At 43.3% G+C, this 26105-nt stretch overlaps 1 protein-coding gene and 1 long non-coding RNA gene across 4 annotated transcripts in view; one reads left to right on the forward strand and one right to left on the reverse strand.

The window, feature by feature from the left end:
• Positions 1-26105, reverse strand: part of OCRL (OCRL inositol polyphosphate-5-phosphatase) — a 1330750-nt gene that overhangs the window by 133661 nt on the left and 1170984 nt on the right. The window lies entirely within an intron of this gene.
• On the forward strand, positions 2610-3955 carry LOC138481683 (uncharacterized). The gene is made up of 2 exons (XR_011274330.1): positions 2610-3204; positions 3314-3955. It is a non-coding gene; the product is annotated as an uncharacterized lncRNA (long non-coding RNA).

Consider the following 26105-nt stretch of genomic DNA (forward strand, 5'->3'; position numbering starts at 1 on the left):
AAAAGTCTAGTCATCAATTTGTCTGATAAACACCTCTCATCACTACAACAATCTGTACTTAATCATGGGCTTTCATTTGCACCGTATGCTACATCTGATATGACTGAACTTCAAATTGACCTTTACAAATTTTCAAGAAAACTCAAACTTAAAAAATTCTTTCATAATAAAGTCGAAATGTATAGACCTTTAGAGCAACTCCCAGCCACCAGTTCTAAAAGTATTCAAGAAATAGAAAATATACACTTACTTTCCAACCTCATGGAAGAGGGATCTAAAACTGTCAGTGATATTCAAGTAGAACTCGGCATTCATCAACGAAATATGGATATTAAGGAACATAAGAATAGATCGAAATTCATGCCACCTATTGCTGGAGACAATGTCATTGATATCTTTTACAAGGCAATCACCAAGGAAATTCATAAACACCTAGATGGATTTCAACAAAATTGTTGCAGCAGGAAACAGAATCTTACCAAGTTGGAAAGACAGGCACTACAAGATTTATGTGAAGACAGCTCAATCATTATTAAAGAGGCTGACAAAGGAGGCAACATTGTCATTCTGAATAAATCAGATTACATTAAAATGTCAATGGAACATTTAACCACGCCTGGATGTTATGAGAAACTTATTACTAACCCCACATTACTAACTTCACAAGAATTACAAACTTTACTTCAGTTTTGGTATCACCAAGGACTACTTTCAGATGATGAAAAAGCGTTTTTATCGATTTCCAAACCACTTATGCCAACAATTTATTTTTTACCCAAGGTCCACAAGCCGTTTCTCACTCTCCCAACAGTTCGACCAATCATGAGTGGCCAGGGAGGAGCTACCGAAGCACTCGCTGACTATATAGACAGTAGTATTAAACATTTGGTACCGGAAATCCCAGCATATATTAAAGACACAACACATACGTTGCAAATATTACAAGGGACTATCTGGAAACCCACATACTATTTAGTGACTCTAGATGTGGAAGCCCTCTATACTTCAATTCAACACCAACTGGCCCTGGATACGATTGATTTTAGCTTCAGAACCTACTCTGCTTCACACTATACACATGTACAGATGATTAAAAGTTTTTTGGAATTTACACTTACACACAATCAGTTCCTTTTCAATGGTGACTATTACTCGCAAATTAAAGGGATTGCGATGGGGGCGAAATATGCGCCCTCTTTGGCCAACCTATTCATGGCCTACTTTGAGGAAAAATATATTTTTCAGAACAATCCGTTCAAGCACAACATTATCAGGTGGAAAAGGTATATTGATGATGTCCTGGCGATTTGGGAAGGCAGTAAAGAAGATTTTGCAGTATTTATGCTTTACCTTAATGATAACACCTTTGATATTAAGTTTACAGGACATATGGATGCAGCAGAAATTACTTTTTTAGATCTTAAGATTAACATTGTGTCAAACAACATCGAAACCTGCACCTTTAGGAAAGAAACTGCAGTAAACTCTATACTGCATGCAACTAGTAGCCATAGACAAAGTGTTATCCAAAATATTCCCAGAGGTGAAATGTTAAGAGCGAAAAGAAATTGCAGCCAGGATGAAATGTTTCAAATAGAATGTAAGTCAATTGGACACAGATTTCGGGAAAGAGGGTATCCAATTCAACTAATCAGGAAAACTACTGATGCGGTCAAGAAAATACCGAGACCACAATTGCTGATAAATAAGACAAAAGTGTCCAGCGAACAATATCCTAAGCATGTCAACTTCATCACAAAATATTCAAGTGACCACAAATTCATACAGTATATACTGAAAAAACATTGGCATATTTTACACCTAGATTCTGATTTGATATCGTATATTACTGATCGACCCAGTATTATCTTTACCAAGGCAAAGACTTTGAGGAAGATCCTCAGTCCCTCTTTCCTTAAACCTGACCCAATTGGACAGGCAAATTGGCTTACTACAAGCACAAAGCCAGCAGGCTTTTACAAGTGCGGGACATGCAATTTTTGCCATTATGCTTTAGCACCTACAAAAATCTTTAGCTGCCATAATGGACTTCAAACCAAAATATTTGACTTTATTAATTGTCGTACAAAATTTGTTATCTATGGTATCTTATGTGTATGTCAGAAAATGTATATTGGCAGCACGATCAGAGAAGTCCGTTTCAGGATTCGAGAACACCTCAACAATCTTAGTAGCCAGGATATTAGACTTCCTTTAACTTCCCATTGGCAGAAGCATCATCAACTGGATAATATTAAAGACATCAAATTCATTGGACTCAAACACATCCAACAACATCCGAGAGGTGGTAACAGAGAATTGACCCTACGACAACAGGAAGCAAGAATGATTTGTAAATTACGTTGCCTGTCACTTGGTTTGAACCAAGACCATGAATTGAATGTGTTTCTATAATTTGTACGAATTTAATGCTAAAAAACAGACAATCAAACCCATGCAAACCGATACAGCTTACCGACTATGCCCGAGGCATTTATATTCAGCCTAGTGACCCCACTCTGTGAGAAGTCACTGTTTATATTTGTCCCAACAGCCCAACCGGCAGTTATTTGTATGTCTGCACGCTGATTCGAGCGCACCACATTTATTTTGATTTCTTAATTGAGGTTGATATTTAGCACCAACTATCCAATATCCGCACCTAACATAGGATTAGAATTAGTACGGATTATTTCAGTTTTCTTTTTGTTGATGTCAAAGCTGTACACAGTATTAACATCAAAATATCTATATGTAATTAAGTCGCTGCAAAAATATTGCCGTAAATGAATGAGCTTCCGCATAGGAAGCTTTCCTCAAATGTCTGTTTTATGCATTTCCGGCTTGTAAGGAGTATCCAAGCAACAGGGTCAGATGACTACATCACCTGACCTAACCCGGGAAGGTTACTATAGTAACCCCCGGATTGTGCCGATGCCTTCAGTATTGAGAAACAACCGGCCATTGAGCACATCAACTTTTGGAGCGTATGCCGGTAAGCCAGTTCTACGCCCTAACGATACCAAACGAAAAGCTTATGCAGCACGTTCCTTATAACAAGTGTTTAAATACGTTGTCATATCCATGTTACAGATTACGGCCGAATTTAAAGGCAAGGCACGCTAAAAACGTGCGTTACATTTCAATTATACTGCAACAGCGGCATATCAGTCGAACGACAACTACCTCTTGATTGCAAGACTGGTAATTATAGTTTCCATACTTTTCACAAATTAGATGTTAAACTTACTAGCAATGCAGACTTTTGAACTAAAATATGTGTCATATTATACCAAGTCTTTATAACTTACAGACCCTGTCCAGTCAAGCATGTAGAAATCACTAAATCTCTCAACTACTGAAAGTTGAATCAAGTATTAGGAAACCTCAATCATATTTAAGGTATGGATAGATTCATTTATCCCTATTTTAGGAAATAGAACAATCAATTGCATATATTATCTCTAACGGTATGTTTTTATTTCTTTCTATTTCTCCTTTCTCTCCTGTTTTTTCTTGTTTTTTGACCCACTACCTCTGACGTTGGTTGTTTCGATTTCAAGCCAAGGTTCAATAATTATAGATTAATGCAAATGGTAAACTACATTTGTATGCCCTGAGGACGACCTCTTTGGTTGAAACACGTGTTGGCATGTTTTGGCAAATTCTTGGCTTTTCTTTAATGTGAAATACGCTGCGCAATTGCATATAAATTGTGTGTGTTTTGGCGAATAAGCCTATCTCAAACAATGTGATTCATTCAAGTTTTGGTTTTTGAAGTACTCAACAAATATGCTGCGCAATTGCATATAAATTGTGGGTGTTTTATTGATTGCATATAAATTGCTCTGTGTAATTCATCCAAGTTCAGACTCATTCAACACAATTGATGTGTTACACTTTACCTGTGAATGAACAACTTTGCTCTTTGTTACTAATAAACCAGTAGAATATCTCTGTGATTAATTCCCCATCATTCTTGTTTAAATTTTGCACATCAGTGGCTTTACGTTGGTTACCAAGCGCAGCCTGTGTAGATAGTAATTCACAATAATTTGATATACTTCAAGGTGATAGTGGCAGATCATCTCACTACCTACACGACAGCAGCTCAACCACAATTTTACTTTACTTCCTTTCATGAAAATCCAGTTGTGCGCATTCCTGACTAGGGCTTCACTTCCACATACCGTATTTTCAGTCAAATACATGCTGATTTACCCAGCGCGGCTCAAGGTTATACATGGAAACAAAACATGGTTCTTTGAACTCCCGGAGGAAGCGCTAATTCTATGGCTAATTTCCCTTACCTAATGAGTCCCTCAGCAGCTTTGCTGGATTTTTGGGGTTTATTTTTTCCACTTGGTAAGAGTGTGAACCTTTTTCCCCACTCTTACAGTGTATTTGTGTGTGTGTTGTACTTTTAGTGCTCATGGGCTACAGAGTCTCACCAACTCCCTAGGCATCATCTTTTTATTTTGTGTGTTACACAGCACCTTCAGTGCCGTGACACAGGGTTGTCTTTTAGACTTCCCAATGACTCAATTTTTCTGGGGCTGACTACTGTCCCCCAGAAACATGTAAAGTTGCCATTAACTTTATATAGTCACCTTTACCACAGATCCAGTACACCCCATCTTACGTGGAATATTGGAAAGGGTTAACTACTATCCCTTGTTATCTGTACCTCTTGGAGCATTGTTTCACTCCCTTAACATTAAGACTTGGCTGGTGGCATTGGTATCTACCCTAACTTTTCCACCGCAGTTATATTATATAACGTGGTAATGTTTTAGGCTAATATAGTAGCCTCGAAAATGAAACCTGCTTGACCATATCGGTTTTAATTTGGCTCCGGTTGGGTTTCGTCGCCATTTCTTCTTGTTAAAATCTTTCTTGTGTTTTACTTTGCGCGGCAAACCAGGTTTGCCTCTTTTGTTCACCGTCGTTTGGCGGGCGTCTCTAGAGAAGCCCTCCTTTTGGCGCCTGGGTGTCTAGGTGGGCTGAATGTGAGGGAGGGGTGTAGTCACCCCCTGCACAGGGTCTCCTTGGAGACCTAAGTCGCACTTTGTGTTGATTGGCTGAGGTGGTTGTCCGGCCCAGACAACACCCCTGCTGAGTGATTGACAGCCAGGCTGTGTGAATGGGGGATTTTGGCATAAAAGGCAGGACTCTTGGGCTGGAAGTCAGAGTCGCCACTGGAACTGCAAAGAACCGAAGAGAAGCGGAGAAGAAGACGGCTGCTGCAACCCCGAGTCCCGGTGAAGCCCTGCTGCAGTCCTGAGCTATCTACCCTTCAACAACAAGAGAAGGTCCAGTCCGGGGTCTTCTTCCCTTGAGCCTGGTGGGATCAACCAGCTCACCTTTCTTCAGCCAGAGAATCCTCTCCTGGGTCGAAATCACTGCACAGTGCTGTAGTGGTCCAGATCACCATCAGAAGAGCCCCCTCCTGAATTAAAGGAGCGCACCTTTCATTCATCGTTGCTTTTGCTGCTACTGGGCTCATCCCTGGGTAGTGGAGATCGCTCCAGATGTTCTCCTTCTTGTCCCCATGACTAAAGCTTCAGGAACCGTGAGTCTGCAGGAACTACCAGGAACAACTGCCATGGCACCAGCTTTCTCCAGCGGAATAAAGCTGGTGCACATTTGGTCGTTCTCTTCGTCCGACCTTACGGAATCGGGGTGAACCGTTTTTCTCCACGAAGGCTTGTCCTTTCTTCCTTCCCTCTTATAACTTTTGCCTCCTTTTGACAATATCTAAGTACTCCTGGCATCTTGAATATCGAACTGTTCTTAATGTGTGATCATCGACAACAGAGCATCTGCTCCCGTGACACTGGCGCAGGCCTATTGACTTATCTGCATCCTAGAGCGAGTCCTCTGGTTCTATTGCCTTGACAAAAGTATTGCCTATGATTTTTCCTAACTATTCCCTTGTTTTAATTCTTTGTGCTAAGTGTGTTTGACTTTGGTAACATTTCTTTCCACGGGTACGCGTTTTAGTAAGACCGAACTGTCATTACTGTCAAAAAGTGATTGCGTATGTACCACCGGTAACGTCTTTGTTTTACAATACCGGTTTGTCAAATACTAATGTACTTTCCTTGAATTTGCCTGAACAAGAGGAATTGGTTGTGTGTAGTGTATTTAGAGAGTGATTTGATTTAATAAAAGTGAAGTGTTTTATGAACAGATGGTTTAAAAAATAAATGTAAAGTCAATGTTGGCTTGAGTCACAGTAATTGTAGCCCTTTGTGTAATCTCTACTACTGCTCATTTGCTCTTAAGATAAGTCTGACTGCTCAGCCACTGCTACCACTTTTTCTGTGTAGTACAGGTTTGTACCAAAGGTGAAATTGTAATGACACTTGTAGTCCTAATCTTGTGTAGTGGTCCCCAAGGGTACTGCACAGAATTCTGCCTAACAGCTGGATAGAGAGAAGATAGGATCTTGTGATCTGGAAGAAGATGGCAACCGAGGGAGATGCAAAGGAAGCCCTATCCAACCTGAGACTAAGAGTAACTAAAGTACTTTGGACGGCTGATACTGCACAGAGGAAGGCACAGATGGAACAGCACATAAAACACGCATCCCGGAACCAAGGGGCTTTGATAAGGGGCCAGCCCCCCTGCGGAATGGGCCCTGGATGTCTGGAATGGTCTTATTTTGTTTATGGAGGGAGTCATCACCGGCCATCATTGGATAATGTTTTACAACAAGGTGGAGGAGACCATGCCCACGGCTGCGCTCGCCACACCCCTCCTGTTTTTCTTTTTCATTTATTTGAGTGCACTTGTTTTTGTGCCCATCCTCTGTGTACCAGTCCCATGCAGGTCTGCATGGGGCAATTGCAGGAAGCGGAAGTGCCTGATCAAGGGTAGCAATGCTGGGCAGTGGTTATTAGTTGGGGAAGTTGGGGTGGTTCATGGGTGTGGGGGATGCCTGCATGTATGCAGAACAGGAAAAGCAGCACAGTATTCCGAGCTACGGTATCACAGGACGGGAAGGGAATGCCTGTGGGGACATTAAGAGTGACTGGAAAGGGATAGAAGCAAATGGCAGGTACTTTGAATGTACCAACTTGGAATGTGAGGGGGCTGAATGCTTTTGTAAAGAGGAATCTGGTGTTCTCATATCTTAAGAGGTATAAGGTGGATGTGGCCATGTTGCAAGAAACACATCTCACGGTTGATAAACATGCATTGTTATCGGGTAAATGGAGAGGGTAGTTGTTTGGTTCCCCGTATTCTGCCTATGCACCTGGGATATTGATATGGATTGCGCCTTCGGTACCTTTTAAGGTTACCCAAGTGAAGACGGATGGTGCTTTTTCAGGGGCTCCTTGAACAAGTTTGGTAAACATGTATGCCCCCAATCACAGTGCTGCTCAGTTTTTCCAGACGTTATATCCACAGCTGGGTCCCTATTGGGATAGTAATATGGTATGGGGACGAGGTTTTAATTACACATTGGACCCAACCCTAGGTAGGTCGGACACCAAAAATACTAAACCGGCCCCGCCTGCCAGGACGCTACGAATGCTTCTGGACTCCTTTGATCTGGAAGATGTCTGGAGAATCCTCCACCCTAGCATTAGGCACTACACACACTTTACCCCTGGGGAGAGTGACTTTGTAAAAGATGGTAGTGCTGCCCCGACTACTACACTATTTTGTGAATATCCTGTTTTATGTACCCTGACCCTTTTTTAGAGCTGTGGGGGGTATTTGTAGAGGCTTTCTGTAGAGAAATGGATGGGCGGAACAGAATAGCGCTGTCATCTCTGTACAGGCCGCATACTGAAGGGGGTATTAGGATTCCACATTTTGAGTTATACTATATAGTAGGGAAGATGCAATTCGTAGTGGACTGGCTTGCGGAAGACCCTACCCCGGACACACGGATGTTGCAAGCCATGGGGCGGCATTATTATTTAAAAGAGATGTTGTGGTTTGGGAATTCTCGCAACAATTTAGGGTCACTCCTGGTGGCCTTGGGAGTAAAAGTATGGGACAAGGCCATGGCGGTGATGGGGCTGAAAGACCCAGTCTCAGCACAGATCCCACTGGTCTCGATAATGGCCTCCTCGACTTGAGTGAGAGCGAGTATACGCACATACTGGGAAACCTGTGGGGTGGCCACGTTGGGGGACTTGTTGCAAGACTCCGCCTTTATACCTTTCTCAGAGCTGACAAGGCGAACGGGTATGCACATTGGCCAATACATGCTATATGATACCATTAAGAGAGGTCATGCATAGGCAGCCCGCATACCAAGAGGTATTGGAGAAACACTCAATAGTATATGTGTTATATGACATAACGGAGGGCGGGCATGCCATATCGAGGAGATATGACCTTCTACTGTCTACCGGGCATGAACTCCCCCCTCCACTGACAAGGAGCAAATGGGAAGGAGACCTTGGCGTGGCCTTTACAAACGGGCAATGTGGGAGGATACTGGGTTATCTCAGGAACGTGTCATGTAATGCGCGTTTACAGCTCATACAACTACTAGTGACACAAAGGGCATACATGACGCCTCTGCGGATCTCGCGGTTCCCAGGGGCGGAAACACAAAGCTGCCCTAGGGGTACTGAGACAGATGCAGGGATACTACCTTGGCATGGCCTTTACAGATGCACAATGGGGGAGGATACTGGGTTATCACAGGAACGTGTCACGTAATGCGCGTTTACAGCTCATAAAACTTCTAGTGACACAAAGGGCATACATGACGCCTCAGCGGATCTCGCGGTTCCAGGGTGGAAACACAGAGCTGCCCTAGGGGTACTGAGACAGATGCAGGGATGCTACATATGTTCTAGGCATGTCCAGTGGTTTGGCTGTTTTGGAGAGAGGTGGCGAATAGATTACGCACAGGGTGGGGGTTAGGATTGGACGCGCTTTCCCCAGGAGCGTGTTTGCTGGGTTGCTTTACCTGCCCAAAAGGACGGAAAAACATCCTCAAAATGAAGGACCTTGCCTGTATTCTGAACAAACGCAGAATTGCTATGGCATGGAAGTCGGCTAGAGGCTTGGTGGAGAGACCTGCATAGATGGGGTGGCGCAGAAGCTGCGGCGTGGACGGGGGCAGTGGGACGAAACCACGAGGAGGCCATGGCGGGGATTATGGAATGGGAAGTGTTGCTGCAGTCCTTCTTTGCAGAGGTAACCACGGGGGATGCAGGGGTGGATTGACCCAGACAAGCAAGCAAAGGGATCCTAATAGCTTGGAATGAAGAGTGCTATAGTATAAAATGTGATGCAGGCAGAGGGACGGGAGGAATGGGGAGGTTTGGGAGAGTAAGATGGTGGGGAGTTGGGGTGGAGAGTAAGATATTTAGATTGTGTTGTCTATTAATTGCATATGATGTTTTGCAACAAGTTTGTATTTATGTTTGGTTAAAATCAATACAAGAAATTTAAAAAAATTATAATTATGTAGGTTACTCAAGAGAGCGTTGTCTTCAGGTTATCATCCTCAGAGTAACGGTATAACCCAGAGGGTTAATCAGACTCTCGAACAATACCTCTGCCGTTGACGATTGGGTCACCCTTATTCCAGTTGCTGAATTTGCTTACAACAACTCCATCCTACAGTTTTTCCTACAATACCTTCTGGGTCAAGTTCGGTTCCCTCTGTGGATGTTTGGGTTTCAGATCTAACCACGATTCATAAACAAGTCAAGGAACATCTGATCAAAGCCAGCAAAACTGTCAAAAGATACGCTGATTGAAACAACATGATTCCACACTCTATTCTGTGGGAGATCTGCTGTGGCTGTCATCTAAACACCAACCTAAACATATACATCCCAGCAAATTCTCTCCTCGGTCCTATGGACAATTTCCAGTTGACAAGGTGATAAACCCTGTTGTTTATAGTCTTCACCTACCCACCACCTGGAGACGCGCACATCAGATCTTTCATACCTCATTGCTGAAACCATACAATCTCTCTTCTAGGAAGACGATTTTGCCCCCTCCTGTCATGACGGAGAACCAGAAAGTAGAATATGAGGTGGCCAGATTATGTGACTCAAGATACAGAAGGGGTCATCTCCAATACTTGGTGGAATGGAAGGGTTATCCCCCAAGTGAGCAATCATGGAAACCTGCTACCATCATTTATGCTTCTGTTTGTCTTTGTCGCTTCCACCATCTACAGCTACATCCGGGCAAACCCGGGGGTTCCTGATTCTGGAGGGGGCATGCTGTCTTACCCTCCTTGGTCATTGTGGTCCTCCTGGAAGCTGAAGTCTTGGGTGACGGGTGCCATATTTCCTACCAATATGGTGCTCTGCTTATCCACCCAGAAGCGGATCGAGCACTCTAGTCTTTCGAGCAATCTCATACCAGCTGTTTGAATGCATGGTTATTTAACTGAATGCTGATCGAGAGTGCACGCTCGGCATTGCTTGTACCAAGCTCATCGCTATGTGTGTCCCTCTCTCTGTTCCTTCCAGTTCCCCTTCCTTCCTTGCCTTCCTGGTTCCCTTCTCCTGTTGGGCTCTCCTCACCCCGCACCCCAAGTTGAGCACCTGGCTTGTTTATTCCGGCAGATTCCCGGACTGATTCACACTGTATTCCTGTCAACTCCTACTCCTTGGATCATCGCTCCTGCAACGGCTCGCAGGTTTTTTCCTCCCTTAGGAGTTTTTTTCCCCTGCATTAGCAGTTCCTCCAGGGGTCACCTTGCCTGAGCAAATACCTACCATGCAGGGTGGCGTCTGGGGAGGCTCACCCTTACCTACATGAGTCCCGCACAAAACAGAAAATACGTCAGGCGAAGGACCACGGCAAGTCCTCTTGTAAGAAGCCACAAGTGACCCATACCAGTGATCGTGATGAGTCTGACACAGCCAAAATTACATAAATACTTTAGTTACATAGCAAATGGAACCGCATTCAATGCGTAGGGTTCCCAAATTTTCATTTCCAACAAGTATCGTAATGATGCAAGTAGGAGGTACGGTTTGTATTCCAATCTCCTTTTATTTTCAAAATAAATCAGCACAATGCGTTTTAAGAAAATGTTCCCTTCATCAGGTGCAATTCAATAATCCACAACATAATAAACATACTGTCATTATAGTTAAATCATAAAGTCAAGTGGTGCAAGAAAATCATTCTATTGTTGCCATTCATGTCAAATGTAAGGTTCATCCATAATACATGCTAACTGAAATGAATTAGCAAAAGTTACTAGTCAAGAAGTTCTGGACAATTAATCTCATGAACTAATATATTCTAGTGATACACAGGCAGAAAGTGTTGCAAACATTAGGTCCCAATAGGCTGAGCTTAAAAGAAAGTGCATGTGGAATGTGTAGTAAAAATGATGATGGGGGGAAAAAACGGGTTTAATTATACATACATAACACCTTAAGAATCACCAATCACCTGTGATTCTAAGTGACCAGACCGCTGTATGGAATAGAGCCTAAAGGTAGATTACATTAAAAGGGTCAAGGAGAAATCATGAGGGAGTCCCTTGGAGTTGGTGTGTGTATCAAATTCCTGTCTGTATCTAGAGTGAAAGCCAAAGCGGCCAGGTCTAGGAAGAAAGGGAGCCGAAGGATAACGGACTGCCCCTACCTTAGAGATGGTATTCAAAAGACTGCCAACATTTTGTCAAAGCAAAATCCTTAAAGGGCCAAGGAAAAGACCTATACCGCAAGTATAGCAATTGCTGAAACAATAATAAAAACAGGTTGAGCAGCGGCATGGATAAATGCCCCATATTACCGAGTAGTATCAAACCCCAAAAAAAATGCTGAAAACAATCTAACCTGCTCTTGCGTGTATGCTGCTGCAGCTAGCGCGCATATGACTCTGTTGTTTAAAAAGTCGTCATGGCAACGTAATGATAGAAATGATAGACTGACTAGCGGAGGCCGCAATAAGACCCACGTAGTCCGGTCTGAATTCTAGGAATCAGAAAGAGCAACATACTAAGTATCAGCACGGCTGTATTGAAAATGTAAAAGATGCTAATGATGTACTAAACGATGAACAAGGCAAACAAACTACTGGGAAATCATAGGAACCATGTGACAAGCCTATATGTGCAAAGGAAAGGGAGGTCAACTACAAAACAGCTGCTACCTAACTGAATGGGGTGGAGGAGGAAGTCATAAGAAGGAAATGAAAAGACACAGAATAGGAGTGTGGGAAAGCGGGCAGCACAGAATAAGCAATGTGTCATGAATCCCGAAATAGACTATAATTCGGGAAAAGATGTAAACGTAATGGGTATGCGTGCTAGTACAGCTTGGTGCTCATTGGAACATATGCAGTGAAAAAGAATTAGAAAATAGAGTAAATGAGATAACATGGGATATATCATGTGATATAAATAATACTGGAGCAGCAGTTGAACAATGTGATCCCTCAGTATCTCAAGTGAGATAAGAATATCCAATTTGTGAGTAATAAGAAAGTTGCTTATCTAAATATACATCTTTATAGTGTACAATCAAATAATATTTATACCATTATTGATATTGTATTCATTTGACAATATTAAATTGGTAAAATAGATATTAGTGAATCTCATAGATTGAACGTAAATACGTCCATGGAGGAAAAAAATGTAATGTATATCATAATAGATGACTCAAGCAACATGTACATACCTCAGTACTTGTCATGATCAATAACTAAATAGATAGTCAAAAGAAAATCATCAACAATAAATGTAACATTATAAATGAATCAATATTCATATTTCCACAGGAATCACAAATCCACCAAAAACATAAGCTAGATACATGAAATACACTTGAGATGTGCATAGTCATAGTGGCTCCAAAGAAGATGGTATGCGGTTATGATCCTAATAGTACTTTGGTTGGACTAAATGAACAAAATACAATGGGTCCCAGTCACATGAAATTTAGAGAAAACAATGTAAGTTGTTCATTCCTTTGGGATGTTTTGAGTCCAATAAGAGGATCCAATACATCTCGCTCTGAAGGAGTCTTTATTTTCTTTCCCCCCCCTGGACGAAGTGAGTACCACTTCCAAAATCATGATAGATTGTGTAGATTTTCTTTAAAATGTCTTGCTACTGGTGATTTAACATTCTGTGTACGTATGCTGGACTTAAGTTCTAGCCAACGCTCTCTTGCTGATCTGGTAGTTTGCCCAACATATAGAAGGCCACATGGGCATTCTATTGCATACACAACTCTTGTGCTGTTGCAGGTAGCAAAATCCTGTAACGCAATCTTTTGGTCAGTGTGTGGGTGCTGAATAATATTGCCTTTGATGACGTTATTACAGTTACTACATAGTAAACAGGGGTATGTGCTCTTCTTTCGTGTTGTCAATGTTCTCTGAACATCAGGATGGTTTCTTTCAGCAGTCACCAGTCTGTCTCTAAAGTTTCTCCCTCTCCAATAGGCCATCATGGGAAGTTTGGGAAACAGTTTTAGCAATTGTGGATCAAGGTGTAGGTATTTTCAGTTATTGCAGATGATTCTGTGTAAGTCTACACTTTGTCTATAGAATTCAGAAATATAGAGAAGTGGAATTCCCTTGTCTTTAGGAACAGGGTGGAGTAGTGTCTTCTTGTCTATTGCATCAGCATTCAGTGCAGCTTGATCAACTATCTCCACTGGGTAGCCTCTCTTCACAAATGTAACCTTCTGGTCTGTATATTCCTTCTCGAGCAGTGTGGTGTTTGTAGTAATTCTCTTAACTCGTAGGAATTGACTAGACGGAAGACTATCATCTATCTGGTGTCGAAACTCGCATAATGTAAAACATTATTAACGTCAGTAGGTTTATGATACACATTAGTATCAATACCAGTCTCAGTTATTTTAAGTTCAACATCCACGAAATGTAGGCAGGGTTCTCCTATCTCTAGTGTAAATTTGATACAAGGATGAAACGTGTTGAGATATTCATAGAATGACATTAATTGAGATCTTGTGCCAGACCATATACCAACAATGTCGTCTATGTATCTTCTCCAAAGTACATGATATTTCGACCAATGCTCATTCTCCAAAATGTGTTTCTTCTCAAGGTTGTACATGAAAATGTTCACATAGGCAGGGGCCATTGCAGAACCCATGGCAGTGCCTGAGATTTGTGCATAGTGTTGGTTGTCATATCTGAAATAGATATGATGTAAGGTGATGTAGAGTAAGTTCAATTATGAATTGTTTGTTGCCTCTCACTGTATCATCTCTGAGTATAAGCCATTCAACTGCTTCCAAACTGTCCTGATGTGGTATAGATCAAGGCATAAAATAAGCAGTGTCACACAGCAATTTGCTATGCAATTGTATAGGTTTGCTAATTAAATGGACACATGTGTAGCACAACTAGCTATTTAAATTACATTATTCAATGAAAGCACAGCTCACCCGGCAATCCTCTTGCCCTTGGTGCTGCCTCCACTACAAGTCCAAAGCAGCTAATATGAGATAGTGCCACAGTAATCATCTCCTCCACTTTTTAAATTGCCAAAGTGTGGGAGTGCTGGAAAGAAACTCTTTTTGAAATAATTACAGAGCAGAAGTCATTTTTCATTTATTTATTTATTGGACATTTGTATGGCGCCTATAAGTGTTTCTAGGTGCCACAAGGTAAGGTGGGCAGCGGGAGGACAAATGATTTGTAATGCGCTTAACACCCATTCTAAGCGCGGACCCGGGGAACGAACCTGCGTTGCTTTGTGTCGTCTTGCTTCCAAGGCGAGCATGTTGCCCCTGAGCTATCCTCCTAAGTCAATAGGAAAATCAAAGGAAAACAACAAGAAACAAAGAAACGGTTATATTGGCCTCGTGACAATCCTACCGTGCAAATGCATGACAAGTGTGAGGGGGTGGGGAGAAGAGGGAGAAGTGCAATAGTGGGGAGCCCTACGGGCAGGGGCTGGTAAGTGCTATTCAGTCCAGGGTGGCAAGTGCCCGGGGAAAGAGGGGTGAGGGGAGTAAAAGTGCAATGGATAGGAGAACTGGGTTGGGATAGTCCGGGAAAGGGTGCCCTAGGGCAAATGCTGGCAAGGGAAACAGGCAGGGACTGGTTGGGGAGTGGGAGGTGGTTTTGTCCCTGTATGACTCTGAAGGGACCAGGCCCCAGTCGCAGCGGCAGGTGGAAAGCTTACCACAGGAGAGAGGGAAGGATGAAGAGAAAAGGAAGGTCTTGAGAAGTTTCCGGACTTGTTTGGAGGCCATTTGAGGGGGAGGTGCAATCCGAAGAGAGGGATCTAACTCCCACTCTCTGCTTGGAGAAACGTCTGACCTGCAGAGAGTTGGAGCCAGAGGAAGGAAGGATTCTGGCTGGGTGGTATTTCGGGAGGGCAAGCTGGATGTGGAGAGGTCCAAGGGCCCCAGACAGTCTTGTGGATGATGCAAAGGGGTTTGAATTTGATCCTTGCAGTCACCGAGAGCCAGTGGACATATTTTAGGGCTGGAGAGATGCAGTCCCTGGACTTGAGGTCAAGGATAAGTCTCGCAGTCCGATTCTGGATTAGTTGGAGGGGGCAAAGGGAGGAAAGATGGAGGTTTAGTAAGAGGCCCTTGCAGTAGTCAAGCCTAGAGAGAACCAGGACTCTGGAGACATTGAGCTTCTGGGGGAAGGAGAGGAAAGGTAGAATGCCACTGAGGAGATGAAGTTGGAAATTGGACTTCTTGGCAAGGTCCATGATGTGTGGAGACAAGAAGAGAGGAGTCAAAGATGATCCAGAGCTGTTTTGCCTCACAAGTGGGTGAGGGGAGGGGAACCAAGGGTTCTGGACAGAGTGTGAGGGGGAAACTACGAGCAGGCATCCCAATAAGAAGGATCTCTTTGTTGCTGGCATTGAGGCAGAAATCATTGGCAGAGCACCGTGCCTGAATACCAGTCAGGTATAATGTAGGAGGAGAAGGGAGGGGAGGTGGTAGGGGAAGGCAGCCGAAAAGAGCTGTGTGTCGTCTGCGTAACACTGGAAGTGAGGAGAGGGGGCGTTCAGGGGGGTCAGGTAGATGTTGAAAAAACATGGCAATAGGATAGAGCCACAGGTAGAGAGTGAGGTGGGGGGAAAGAAAAGAACCCATTTGAATTTGGGAGAGTCTGTTAGAGAGGAAAGAGGTAAGCTACGCCAGTGTCCTATCCGTGATGCCTAGGATATCACGAAGCCGGTTTATGAGGATGGAGTGGTTGACATTGTCAAAAGCAGAGGAGAGATCGAGGAGGATCAGAACAGAAGGAGAGTTAGAGTCCAGATTAGAGAGTAGGTCTTCTCAGGTGTTCAGGAGAGCAGTTACAGTGGCTCTGGGCTGCCCTGAAACCGGACTGATGATCATTGAGATGATACATTTATTAAGCTTCACTATATCCCGTTTGGCAAATAAATGTAGGTGTTAATCCTTTTTTAAAAGGCAGTCCTGCAATTCCCTTCCTAATGATTTAAGTTGTTACATAATCACAGTATTGCTACTGTAAAACACACAGTTGCCATGTTTTTCAGTAAAGTTTAAGTTAGTGTATCTACATCTCAGTGTAAACTATATTTCATTTTTGAGGGAAAGTGCATCATATTGACGAGTGAACACTTTTGAAAATGTGCATGATCACATGGCCAAATGCTTTTAATGGCAAACCTAGTTCTGTGACCTGCTGGCTGCATGCATCTGTGAGCTGATCCTGAAGTCTTTGACATTCTCTCTCATCACCTTGGTGCTTCATACCAGCTACACTGAAAGTGTGTTGGCCGCAAAACTACAATATTCCACCTAGTTTGCCCAGCTCTTTGCCTGCTACTATCCACTATACTTAGTTGCTTACTTTCTTTCCTCTTACATACTGAATACACACAGCTAACTAGAAGTTTACGCAACTTAAAGCGCTATATAAATTCAATAAACAAACAATAGTTCCATTCAGTTTGTACATCTACAGACCTACTGCCGTACCATAACACTGTAGTTAGCTCCAGAGATCGCTTTGCTCTACGATTAGGACTGCATTATATATTGGCACCTGCAGGAGATAGCTGGCCAATCCAGAGCCTGGGAATGCAAGCCGATTCTCAAGTAGCTGCCCGCATTAACTTGCTTGCTGCCACTAGTGCTGCTTTAGCCCATATGTGCCTCCTTACACATCATATCTTGCATTGACTTAACTGTTGCCACCAATGTTGCCTGAGCGCATGTGCACCTCTTCAACACTGCATTTAGCATTGACTTGCTTGCTGCCACTAGTGCTGCACTAGACGTGCCTGCTGCCACCACTGATGCCTTAGCCTATGTGCGTCTGCCATTGCATTTGCTTTGACTTGTCCACTACCACCATTGTTACCTAGCCCATGTGCGCCTCTTCAACGCTGCATTTTGCATTGAACTGCTTGCTGCCACTAGTGCTGCTTTAGCCCATATGTGCCTCCTTAAACGTCGCATCTTGCCGTGATCTAACTGTTGCCACCATTGGTGGCTCAGCCCATGTGCGCCTCTTCAACGCTGCATTTTGCATTGAACTGCTTGCTGCCACTAGTGCTGCTTTAGCCCATATGTGCCTCCTTAAACGTCGCATCTTGCATTGATCTAACTGTTGCCACCATTGGTGGCTCAGCCCATGTGCGCCTCTTCAACGCTGCTTTTTGCATTGACTTGATTGCTGCCACTAGTGCGGCTTTAGCCCATATGTGCCTCCTTAAACGTCGCATCTTGCATTGACTTAACTGTTGCCACCATTTTTGCGTTAGCCCATGTGCACCTCTTCAACGCTGCATTTAGCACTGACTTCCCCACTACCACCATTGTGCTTTCCCAGGTGTGCCTCATCAACATTGCATTTTGCACTGACTTGGCCTGCTGCCAACTTGTATCAACCCATATGTGCCCACCTTAAATGCGGTACTCCGCACCCCATTGCAGCATTAGGTCACACTGATGACCCCGACGGCCAACCCTAAACCTACATCAGTTATGCCAATCTGGATTATCCTCATCATGTTTCCCTTCTGCCTGGTACAGATCAACCTATCCTGCACAGTTTCGCATTTCCTCTCCCACTCCAACGGTCACAGTAGACCAGCATGTCCTAGACACCATCCCATCCCTTGTCCCACCCCATTCCTACCAAACATAAGTCCATTCCAACCCTCTCACACTCAGTCCCATCATAAGGTAGACACATGCAGTACCCAAAAAGCCATGCCCGCCACTATCCCTTGCACTCCTACCCCGAAATACAACATCATCAATAACTCCTATCCTAGCATAGTCCAGGACACTCACCACCTCGACTCCTACTAACATAGGCGCAAGCAAAAGCAAAACTAAACCCAAACCAGACACTCCCATCACACTCAAAACAGCATCCCCTGACCAGCTCATTCTTCGCTCTAGTGACTCCTCCCCCCGCACACTCAAAAACCAGATCAATCTACCGCCGAAACTATCAAAGGCGCATTTATCAATGCTAGATCATTAGCCACCCATGCACTAGACATAGCTGACATCATTGCGCTCAACAATCTAGACTTCATAGCTATTACCGAGACCTGGCTTCACGCAGCATCTGGCCCCACCTTGTGGGATGTGTTAACTCACTCTGCTCTACCTTGCGGCATCACTGTGTGCTGGTGGCACCAGAATCATCAAGGAAATTGCACTCTACCAAGCACAAAAAGACGGCTGCCAAATCTACCATGCATGTTGTCAGTGGTGGAATGGAGACCGCACCTCTGAAACATGTCATTGGGCTGCAAAACATGTAGAAATGGAGCACAGATGAAAAGCAGTGCTTGCTGAAAGAAATCCGAAATCTTGCAGTTACATTTTTTTTTGGTTGCTGAAAATACAAAATGCTGGACCTAAACACCCGCAAACATCCATTCTTCTTGCGGGGTGTCACATTTTATTGAAGTCAAGAAAGCATTTTGGAATTGCAATATCCTGGAAAGCAGAATTGGTCACAAAAACAACCACAGCCAGTTGGCCTACCTGTGAAAGCTGTCAAAATCTGGGTGCAGTACCAGCGGCTGCTTGATGAACTGTTCCAAAAGCCGGTTTTAAAACTGTAAACTTGTACCATTAAGATCTAATGTCTAAAATCTAAGTGACCTGTCATCAAGAGTAACATAGGTTGCAACTATTTAAACTTCATGGTTTAGAGTCTGGGATCAGTGTTCTAGATGTTTGTTTTAAAATTGCAAGTTTGTTTTCAACAAAGTAAAATTTAACAAACTGACTTTTAAAGTAAGCCTGATTCAAGCCAAAACTTCAAACAACTTCCCCCACTGGGCAAGGCACCTCCCTTCTGATCTCTAGGCAAGGAACTAACATTCATGTGTGATTATGAGGGGAGGGGCACTTGGGCTGCTTTGGGAAGAGCACAATGGGCTTCCTCCCAGGCATAGAGATGCTAATCAGGAAGGATTGTAAAGGGCCTCTGCCAGAAGGAAGTGGGCGGAGATTGCTGTTGAAGCTGCAAGAAGGAAAAAGAGGTGGGGACAGACAATTTTGTTGATTCACAATGGACAAAAAGCATATTTCTAATAAGACTGATAATTCACTGTGGACAATTGTAAAAAATATATAAACCCCGGACTTCTGAACCTACATTTTTGCTGCACATTTTAAGAGGAAGCAGAACTCGGTGCTATGTTCTGGGACATGACTGTAGAAATTGTGGTTTTATAGCAAATGTATTTATGGCAGAAGCATGAAACTGCACACGCATATGCCCATATACATTGCGCATATGTGTACCAATTTTGGACAAACTAGGTATTGTGTCCCAGACAAAAAGTGCGAAATTCTGTCAAATCCAGACCCAAGATCTACAATGAAGGGGCTTGGAAGAATAATTGCTCCACAAAATATGTGATCTAGATATGCTATTGTTATCAAGTTTGTGAAATTGTAAATATGTAGTATATGAAAAGTAGATTTCATGTTCAAAATCCAAGGGGAGGATTCCCTGACTCATAAAACCACATCATCATGGTGACACACTGTTTTCTCCTCCAATCAAGGGAGAGAGCAGATTCTAGCCTATAGCCAGCCAAGGGGGCGCGCTTAGGATAATCCAGCATACACACCTCTTTATCAAATGCATAAATAGAGACAACTGAGGACTTAGACGCATACACATTCACCCACCAACCGATTGCTGGCGGAGCACTTTGCAAGAGAACTATCCATATTCCAGACTCCAGAAACTTGGCAAGCAGAAAGGTCCATTTCCATAGCTGAATCATTCTCAGCTAGGCCTTGAAAATTCCAGAAACCAGAATTTACCCCAGACATCTAAGGGGGGCCAAAGAACAGCCTGGCTGTGCTGTACTGCTTTCCTGTTAAGAATTATTGCCAGAATCCAAAGACCCAACCCAGGAGAGCCATGCTGTGACCATATAGCTGTGACCAGAGAGCCATTACAGATCCAGTCCAGTCCTACCGTGCGGTGACCAGAGCGCCTTGCTGATTGCAGACCAGAACGCCTTGCTGTCCAGTCCGGTGTGCCCAGCAGAATTCCTGTCCAGAAATCTTGACTGACCTGAATCCCTGACAGTTCTGTCCAAAGCTATACAATGAGTAGCCTTAGTATAGGACTGTCCCTAGCCTATGCATTGTCCATAGCAATCCCTATCCAAACCCATCCTCTCTGATACTCAGAACTGCATTGTTAGAATGTTATGAATTGCCTGAACTCTCTATCTCATCCCTATTATTTCTTCTGTACTAGTAGTGTTAAACAATCTTTGCACTGATATATGTTTTTCTGAAGAAGGCGAGCGTCTCGGCAGGCAAAAACCATCCAGAGACGTCCTGGGCTGGTGGCTGTGCTGTCGTGTAGTTTGTTTCTTCATAGTCCATCCCTAGTGTAAAGAAATCCTGTTTGTCTTTTAAAAGCGCATCTTTGTTTTACAATTTGCCTCTATCTGAAAAAAACAACCTCCACGGAAACGGCCATAACTTCCTTAAATTTGCTAGAAACGGAATTTAAGTGTCTGCTTGAAGCTAACATCCTAACCTTTCCAGAGACCCCACAACCGCATCTCAAATCCTTATAGTTCTCTTGCGATCGCGATTACTGCGCACAGACAAGTTTGCCGCAAATATTTCATTTTGGCAAAATCTATAACATGTAAAATAGCTTTTCATTGCACCCGATCTCAAATTTAAGTTTTCCCCATTGCTTATTACTCTCAAATCATTGCTAGTGTTTGTCTACAACCATATAACGTGGCTCCCATTAGTATTTAAACCATTTCAGTAATTTAGCCCATATTTAGCGTTTTCCCTATTCCATTCAAAGCCAACTTTAAAACCATTTTTGACAGTTTGGCAATTAGTTCTGTTTCTCTCTTGTGTTTGCTGGGGGGGAAAGTGGGATTGATCTATTTGCTTGAATTCTGCATTCCTGATACCTGTTCTCTCTCCTCCTATCTCTCTACATTGCATATTGTGGGGTTGAGGGGTGTACAGGGGGAAAGAGTAACCACATTGCTATTGATTTGAACAAACCCACAAAAGTATCATTGCTGTGCTGCATTATTTTTGCTCATTTTTACTCCGTGTGATTAAAGAGATTGTTTAGTGTGACATCACCCCATTGGTAATTATTGTATCCCCATTAAAAATAGTGTGATTATATTGTGAATATATATAAATAAATATTTTGGGCCTCATTACACCGAAGGCGGTGAACCATGGCGCTATTAGCGCCATGGTTCATGCCGGTAAAATACCGGCACCGCCTTGGTGGAAAGGGGAATTACCGCCCCATTCCAAGGTTGGCGGGGCGGTAATTCCCCCTTCCACCATTGCCCTTCCCCATTCCCATTTTTGCCCTATAGGGCTCTATGGGAATGGGGAAGGCGCTAATTACGGTACCGCAAATTGCGGTACCGTAATTAGCTCCACTGGTCCCTTTGCGGGTTGGTTTTTGACGCCTGCAAAAAGCAGGCGTTAAATTCCCCAACCCGCAAAGGGACCTCGTAGTAAGGCGGTAAGGATTTACCGGTCACGGTAAAATACCGGTACCGGTAAACCCTTACCGCCTACCGTGTAATGAGGCCCTTTAACTTTGCAAACCAGCCTGATTCCTTGTTCAGTGTGACTGGAGGGGTGAGGGTGATAAAAGAGAGGGGCGTGATATAAGTGGTACATTGTTCAGAATAAATGAACTTTTAGACACAAATAAATAAATAAGGGTTTCAGTTGTGCATTCCACGCTAGGCATTGACTTGGGTGAAGTGCCGGATTGAAATCACTTACAACCTTAGCACTAGCCATCCCTAATGACTACACCATCTACCGCACAGACAGACAAACAACCAAAGGCGGCGGAGTAACCATAATAGCTAGAAGCTCCCTCAACATAAGACACATACAAAACCAATCACTCCCTTCCGCTGAATTACTCACATTGAAACTATCCACATCTAACAAAAGCACTATCACCATCCATTTTATCTATAGACCGCCAGGCCCCATATCATCATTCAACGACAATATAGCTCTCCTGCTTTCTAACAACACCAAACCTAACTCACGGACACTTATTCTAGGTGATTTCAACCTGGGGTACAACGACGAGAAAGATGACAAAGCAAGCATAGTCGCTAACACTATCTCAGAACTAGGACTTACCCACCACATCTCTCAACCCACACACAATAAAGGCTGCATCCTTGATTGCATTGCAGACCTCAACTGCAACACCACCATCCTCTCCAACACACCTTGTGCCTGGACTGATCATCACCTTCACCATCAACAAAGATAAACGCACACCAACGCCCCCTCCCAACGCTCCACCCACACTCACAAGACAGTAAAAAAATCACCATCGAGAAGCTCATCCCACTACTCCAACCCATCATTGACTTCACACCCACCATTACCAACCCCACAGAATTAGTAGACCCCTAAAATACTACTATTCTCAAAGCCTTGAATACGGTAGCACTTCTGAAACTACGGAAAGCCAAACCACGCGCGCACCTCAACCAAACCAAAATTGAATCTAAGAAAGACAGTCTCACCTTCAAAGACAATCCCACCTCTCCCACCCACAACTCACGAATGGACGAGATCAACCCATTTGAATTCTCCACCATCGCTATCAAAGAGGTTGAAGACATAATTAACTCTCTGAAACCCTCCAAATGTCAAGGCGACATCTGTCCTGCTCCAGTTATCAAAAATGTGGCCAAACATCTTGCCCCTTTCATCACATCTCTTATAAACTCATCCTTCTCCTCCAGCATAGTACCTGACAACCTAATGGACTCTTGGGTTCTACCACTACTCAAGAAGCCCACACTAGACCCTAGTGTCCCCACCAATTACAAACCCATTACCACTGCGCCCTTCCTCCTAAAAATCCTCGATAGAGCTGCCTACCTGCAGATCATGAATCACCTAGAGAAAAATAACTTGCTAGGACTAAGACAATCGGGTTTCTGCCCCAAACACGGCACAGAGGCAACCCTGATTGATCTCAAGACACAAATGGACAACCTCAAAGGTAACAGCAAACTAGCCCTTCTCCTCCTCGACCTGTCTGCCGCCTTTGACCTGGTAAATCACGACATTCTCTGCAAACACCTAGCCGTAGCAGCTAAATTCTCCGACAATGCCAACGCCTGGATCAAGTCCTTCTTGAATAATAGATCCATGAGGGTCTTTGCTCCCACAGCCTCTGCCGAACCAGCACCCGTTACATGTGGCGTCCCCCAGGGGTCCTGCGTTTCCCCTACACTATACAATGTGTTCACAAAATCCCTCTTCGACATACTTGACCATTTGGGTGTCACCTACACGAACTATGCAGATGACACTGAAATACTTATCCCACTAACAGGCGATTACACTACCGACAGCAGAGTCCTCAACAATATCTATTCCATTATCCAAGAATGGATGGCCAAACATGGCCTTTGCCTCAACGAAGACACGACTGAGCTTCTCCTCCTAGGTTCCCAATCCAGACTTAAACTAGACAAACTCTACCAGACTTTCGCCATCGACGAAAATAACATTTCTGTTTCTAACAGTGTCAAAACTCTTGGGATTTACCTTGACTCCTCCCTTACACTGACAAGACAAACTAATGCAATTTCATCAGCCACCGCTTACACATGTAAGCTCATCAATGCCAGCAGACCTTGCCTCTCGACCTATAACCATCACCTTGGCTAGAGATCTAGTACTCTCTAATGTAGACTACTGTAACGCTCTCTACTTGGGTACCAGCCAAACGAACATCAACAAGCTTCAAGTTATCCAAAATAACATACTAAGAGCAGCTATGAATATACCAAAACATGAGCACATCTCAGATGTAAGACGCTCCTGTCAATGGCTATCCATACCTCAGAGAATAGAATACAAAATACTCTCTCTCACACACAAATGCTTATCCAACCAAGCACCTAGATACCTATCGGACAACTTCACAAATCACATCCCATCTCTCCTAACCAGATCAGCCCAAACACATTGTCTAAACATTCCAGATTTAAGCTCCAAAAAGCAGGCGGCACAAGCTTCCCTGTGCTTGTGATAAACTCTGGAACTCACTACCAGCCGATCTCAGACAAGAACCATCCTTTCACAATTTAGACATAGTGCCAAAATATGGCTATTGGCCAAAGCAAACTTAAAATATCTACCAATCATCACACAAATGTATATACTGTTTGTACAGACCTGCCCAACTACAAACCTTTCTAAATATGCTATAATCTATATACTTTCAGCAAATGTTTATAATGTCTTTATTATCTGTAATGCTTTTCGATTGACCGGTTTGTAATATGTTGGCTACTCTGTAACTTGCTAAGCGCCTGGATGCCCCAGGGCCAGGCGGCGCTATATAAATAATAAACAATAAACTAAACTAAGCATTTCATGCCAGGCCGACGTGCCTGTGCCTGGCATTCACCCTGTCCTTGGAGGCTGATTCCCATGCCAAGTCTCCATTGGAGTGCCAAACCTCAACCCCCGGCTCGCTCACTTGTACACCTCAATACTCACATTCAGGTCCTGGAAATAATTATTTCGATTGGGTCATTTCATTTTACAGGAAGATTATATTATTCAAAGCCTGGTCCCTTAAAAACCAACAAAAAAAGTATCAGAACCCCAGATGGCAGCTATTTCAGCTAATACTGATAAATATCACTTTCATGGGTGCGCAGGGCTGGAACGCTGCACTTATGCTACCTGACACGGCCTTGAGGACCATTAGCAGCACTACTCTCCTCCGGAAAGTGATAATTATCACTATGTTGTACAGCGTTGATATCAATGCCAGGCAAGGGCAATCCTATCCACCTGAAACTGACAAATACCCTGCCTACCACAAAACCATACAACGTATTTCAGTCTCAGGCTATGACTTTCCTTTAACATTATGAACTTTTTGGTTTAATGAAATCTCTGAACTTCTCCTTACACAGCAATTATGGGTGAAGCTACAAAATATAGGACACTGACAGCAACCAGCTGCACAGAGCCTTGCACTGAAAAATGTTTGAGCCTTTTTATCTTATCTATTTATTTGTGTCCGTTCATCCACCTAACCTTTTACATTTTACAGACACTCACTAATGGCTTACTTCAGCGGTACACAAAAATGCTGTATTGTTGCTAATTTTAGGACTTTGGTACAAATAACTTCTGGTGGCATTTAAAATATTAGTAAGGAATCGCTAATTAAATCAATTTGTTGGATAATCAAGAAAATTTTAATGAGCAAATTCTACTAATCAATTTTTGATAACGAATTTATGCCTTGTAGATTTATATAAACTTCCAACATCTAATGCAAAAAGTGTGTGGGTAATAGAGATTGTATCTAAACTCTCCAAATGGTTAAAGTAATCAGTAGTATTGCATAAATATGTGTCTGTGGATTGAACAAGTGGTTGTAGCAGTTTGTCAACATAAATGGCAAGAGGATCAACCTGCTACTATTGGTCTGAAAGGTGGTGATCACTCCATCTACAAGACCAATCAGTAATTAGGACCAGATTGAACCAGTAGGGGACTGCTGTCCGATAAGATTGAGACCAATAATGGTATCCGCTAAGGCTGTATTCTTGCACCATTTCTTTTTAATGCCTATATGGCAGATTTGGGAAAGCA

This window comes from Ambystoma mexicanum, chromosome 5p, assembly GCF_040938575.1.
Source record: "Ambystoma mexicanum isolate Mex_15411 chromosome 5p, UKY_AmexF1_1, whole genome shotgun sequence".
Taxonomy (NCBI): Eukaryota; Metazoa; Chordata; class Amphibia; order Caudata; family Ambystomatidae; genus Ambystoma; species Ambystoma mexicanum.